Source organism: Cavia porcellus, unplaced genomic scaffold (assembly GCF_034190915.1).
Source record: "Cavia porcellus strain 051 isolate PalLab524CR breed Dunkin Hartley unplaced genomic scaffold, mCavPor4.1 scaffold_30, whole genome shotgun sequence".
Lineage (NCBI taxonomy): Eukaryota > Metazoa > Chordata > Mammalia > Rodentia > Caviidae > Cavia > Cavia porcellus.
In genome coordinates, this window is record NW_026947513.1 from 10,260,402 (window position 1) to 10,265,601 (window position 5,200).

At 34.4% G+C, this 5,200-nt stretch overlaps 1 non-coding gene across 1 annotated transcript; it reads left to right on the forward strand.

Moving 5' to 3' along the window:
• The first annotated feature begins 3,609 nt into the window (after positions 1-3,609).
• On the forward strand, positions 3,610-3,713 carry LOC111756043 (U6 spliceosomal RNA). The gene has a single exon (XR_002790546.1). It is a non-coding gene; the product is annotated as a U6 spliceosomal RNA (small nuclear RNA).
• Positions 3,714-5,200: the final 1,487 nt, after the last annotated feature.

Genomic DNA, 5,200 nt, shown 5'->3' on the forward strand with positions numbered 1-5,200 from the left:
GGAACTGCCGCTTTATTGTTGCGGGTTCTGGTTTATATATCTGACTGTAGCCAATCAGGCTGCCACGAGGGCTGCCACGAGGAGGCAGGGCTGGAATGAGACACGGGCTCTGGCTAATATACCCAGCTGTGGTGAATACGAAGTGAGCACTGGGTGGCTAATTTGGAGTGGGACGTAGCGCATTGCAGAAGCTGGCGTGGTCCTTAGTCCCGGGTGGGGTATGGTATGTTGAGCCCTGCGCCCAACAATCTCCGAGGCTGTCAGCTGGTCTACAATCTCCTAAGAACCTGGTCATGTTATCACCTGATCTAGAACTTACAACTTCCAGAATTATACATATTTTCTAAGTCATGCAGTCTACAGTACTCTGTTAAAGCAGTCTAAACTAAGACATCATCTTTCTTGTTAAAGGGTAAACTGGACTATTAAGATAGCAATGTATTTAACTAGCTAATTCCTAAAGCTGTACTTAGTGAATGTGAGCTGACAGATAGTGATTTAAGGGAAAGTTTAAGTTGCAGCAGAACTCAGGGTCTGCCGGATGACGCCAGTAACTATGGTTTACTATCATTAAATACCATTTCCCTTAGGCAGCCCTTTCGTGAAAGTCTTTTCCTTTTCGTAGTTGACCTTGATGTTCATCTTAACCTGCTTTTGTCAGCATATATATATCCAGTAAAGGAAAGGGGAGGGAAAGGTTGAATGCATGTTGTGATCTACCTGGTGCCCAGACCATGGAGACACCCTTGGGTCCTGCACTCCGTGTCTCTGCACATTTGTTGAAGAAATAGACTGGAACTGAGAATTGCTTCAGTTTCATCTGCCAGGCTCATCTCTGACCCTATTCTCCACCGAGGATGCACAAGTGGAAATTTACTACTGACACAGTTTTTGACAACTTCCCATGAACTGGATTTTCCATTGCAGTTACCTTCTAAATCAACTCAGGCATAACTTAAAACACATCTATTTTTCTTTATGTTAAAGAAAACAGTGCTTTATTTTGCAACATTTAAAAGTTTATGATTCTGATGTCATGGCATTCTTGAAATCACATACTTTTCCAACTTTCCCCAAAGAAAGAACAAATCTACCTGAAATCAAAAGCTGTAGAATATCTAATGAATGCTTACCATGAACTATCACAACTTCAAGCAAAAATTATTTCATGCAGTGTCAAATGTGAAGAATTCTTGACTTTCCATCTAATTATAACCTCACCCACCAAAAGATTAGGTATTGTTTCTCAGTCTTACTAAGTAGGAAATAAATGTTCAAATTTTTAAGGGTTTTATAGAAGAAAATTTAAACTTTTGTTTCAGATATGACAACTTTTAATTTCCTATATTGTGAAAATATCTTGACTATAAATGTACTGTAAATTTGAATTATTTTCTGAAAGACAATGCAAAAATGTCCTGTGGGCCGTTTTCTTTCTCTGACTGCCAAAGAAAAATTAGAAATTATCTTGGCAAGGGTACAATTAGTACAAAAAACAAACACCTTTTAAGCTTTTGTTAAAATTCATGAATTAGTTGAAAGAAAATTTTAAATTACAAGTAGTTCAAAGATAATTCACCATACTAGGAAAATTTTTCAGGGAGAACAGAAGCTTCTTAGATTGATTAATCTCCTCTGTCTGGTTTGTTTTTGTTCCTTGCCTTTTGTGATCTTTTGTGCTTTCTATTCTTGTTTCCTGAAGCATCCTTCGCCATGCATTCTTCTAATGGTTTCAGAATTTCAGGTTTTACATGTTAGCCATTGATTCATTTAAAATTGATTTTTGTATATCGTGAGAGGTCAGGGTCTAATTTCATACTTCTGAATATGTGTGTACAGTTTCCCTAGCTCTGTTCATTGGGAATTATTCTTTCTTATCCAAAAGAGTTTTTTGATGCTTTTGTCAAAAATTGGTTAGCTTTTATGTAAGCTTTGAGTTAATGTGACAAAACACTCAAATTACAGAAAAGAAAAAATGTATTTGGGTTAATTATTTCAGTCTTTTTTAGTGCTTGTTCTGTTGGCTCTATTACTTTGGACCTGAGGCAGAATAGTAGCACTTTATGCTATAGCATGTGGCCAAGAAAACTGCTCACCTCAAGACTACAGACTACAGTAAGGAGAGAGAGAGAGAGAGAGAGAGAGAGAGAGAGAAACAGACAGACAGATAGACAAACAAACAGACTCAGGGTCCTTAATATCATCTTCGGTAACACACCCCACTCTTACCTAATAACTTTCTACTACACTCTGTCTCCTGAAGGTTCCAGAAGCTCCCAATAGTATCACAGGCTGAGGATCAAACTTTAAACATGTGGTGGTTTGGTCTGCAGTTCCAAACCATTGTAGCTTTAGTTATATGAATTCATTTCTGGATTTTCATTCTGTTCCATATATATATGGCATTGCCATGTTATTGGTTTTTAACTCATAACTATCTAAAACATTCTCAATGAAAATGTTTTTTTAAATATCTGAATATTTTACAAACTAACCTACATTTTTCTTTTCTTTTCTTCTCTTCTTTCATTCTTTTTCACCCTTCTTTCTCCCTGCCTGCCTTCCTTCCTTTGCTCAACCCTTATTTTTTTTATGATTAACCTATAAATGTTTGACACTAGGAATGAAATGAATGTTTTCAGACAGTAAGATCCTTCAGGGCTGGACAGGACAATGGTGAAAGCACAGAAGAGAGAAGTGGCTGGGATGAAACTACAGTGAGAAACCTCAGCTAAGTGATGGTTGGTGACCGAGACTATTGTTTAGAAAATAGCTATTACCTGTGTGAACATACCAATACAGTAACACACAACTCCCCTCAGCATACAAGGAAATTAAATAAACCAAAACATATTTAATGGTTATTATTATCAGTACTGTTTTAATGTGCCTTGCATAGTCAGAATACAAATAAAATATAAACCTAGAATACTTGGAAAATTTAAGTAGTGTGTTTGTTACTACTCTTTCCTTAAATTAAATTCTTGGATACAATACAATAGGAAACAAATGTATATAAAAATATTACAAATATTTGTCAATTTCAGCAATAAATTACTGCACACTTACTTTCCTTACACATTTTACTCATTTCTTTGCTTACCTGTTTACATATTTGCAAATGACAAATAAAAAGAATTCTAAGCTAATATTTATTGACTGCTTCAATGAAGCTTTTTTTAATACCCATGAGAGAATTTATTTTTATTTTACTGAAACATATCAAGACAAATACTAAATCATGTGTTTCAATATAGGAACAAATGAAGAATAAAGCCTAGATTGTATGTTGAATTTATAGTCTACCATTATGTCTCCAAAATGTTTATTTAAATATCCCATTATATATAACATGATTAAATACAATTATATACTGAATTTAAGAAAAATGAAAATCCCTCTTTTTTAAGACTAGAGTCTAGCCTAGAATGTATAGACTTGCAGTTTTGATCCATTATAATTTAAAAAAGAAACTTTTTAATTAAGATACCATGATTAAGAAATTAAATACATAGGGCTATATAAATATTATTGTGCTGTGACATACAGAGAAAATCAAATAGATTTGTGTTAAGATTGGAAATGAATTTGAAAGTATAGAAAAGTACTATGCTTGTTCCTGCAGCACATATACTAAGATGGGAATGATACAGAGATTAGCACAGTCCCTTTGCAAGGATGACATGCAAATTTCTAAAGCATTCCATGCATGTACGGGTAGGCCCTAGAAAAGGATAGAGTGTAGAAAGAATGAAGACAGTGAATCAAAGATGTTATTGGCCTCCTAAGTTTGGAAATTTTGAAAACATGATTTTTTTAAAGAACAGGAATAACCAGTATTGTAATTTTTAATTATGTAAGTCATTTTTATGTACATTTTTCTAAAAATTTAATACATTTTGTCATATGGATTATTTTTTTCTTAATCTAAAAGCAAGACAAAATTTTATTTCTGTTTCTCAGTGACTGCAGAAAAATTACACTTGGAAGGTGAGAGTTTCTGTACAGGAATTGAGTGGAGAATAGAATTTCAGAGACGCAGGAAGCAATGAAAATTAACCTCCCCCAAAAAATTCCCTGCGATATGAGAAAACTAACTTTATTTTCTACAAAATGTAAATTAGTATTAGATCAAGTGATTTTTAGATTATTAAGGATCAGGAAGATTAGTAACCTTGATAGCTAGATGTTTATATGAATTTATATAACATGAATATACATGATTTTAAGTTTTTTGCCTTTGTAAACTCTTAATTCATTGTATTTTCTGGACCCCACATTTCTGTGATTACATTTTAACAGTGACATTCACAAACAATTCCACTCATACTTTACATTTCCCTTCTATGGAATGCAAGTCCTCAAATGCCTGCAAGGAAGCTTTGAATTTTTGGCAGTGAATGTTGTTTGTATAATTCTGATGGACAACCTTATCAATACCTGTTATTTATCACAGCTTTGCTCTGACAGGGCAAAACTGTCACTTTGATGACAATGGCCCATGGGGACAATGCTCTTGGCAGTACCTGTTGAAGTTGGTGACAGCTAAGTTGAATTAGTTGCATTTATAATTCTGGTGATGTTGGCTTTTTGTCTGCTCATCAGCAAAACTGAATTTCCCATGCCATTCCCACCCAAATTAATCTTCTGTTAGTTTTTTTTTTTTTTCAATGGTGCATTTTCAGTTCATAATGATGACTTTTCTCATGGGAAGTCGTTAGATGTACAAAGCACATCTTAGTTCTTTTTTCATCTCTTTCCCCTCCCTCCATCTCTTGTTTTCCTTCCGTTTAGCAAAAGTGGAAACATATACAACAAAAGAACATATACGGTTCTTATTAGCTGAGCACTTTACAACAAAAAATAACTGTTTCCAATTAAAGACTTGCTAGTGTGTTGTGTTGGACACAATCACACTTTTATGCTGGGGCACAATGTTAGTAAGATCCTCTATATTATCCTCAAATAGTTTTGTAGACAACCATGATAATTTTGTCTACTGGTACTAACCTATTGTCTCCAAATAAAATGTGTGTATCTCAAAAACATGAGTAGTTTCCCTCTGTGCCATTTTGTGCCCTCTGTGTAAATGTAATAAGATTCATAATGATTGTAGCTACTATCAAATTCTAAAAGGCTCAGATACTGGAGATAGCTTCAGTTCCTAGAAAAGGTTACAAAGTGTAACGAAAAGTTGTCT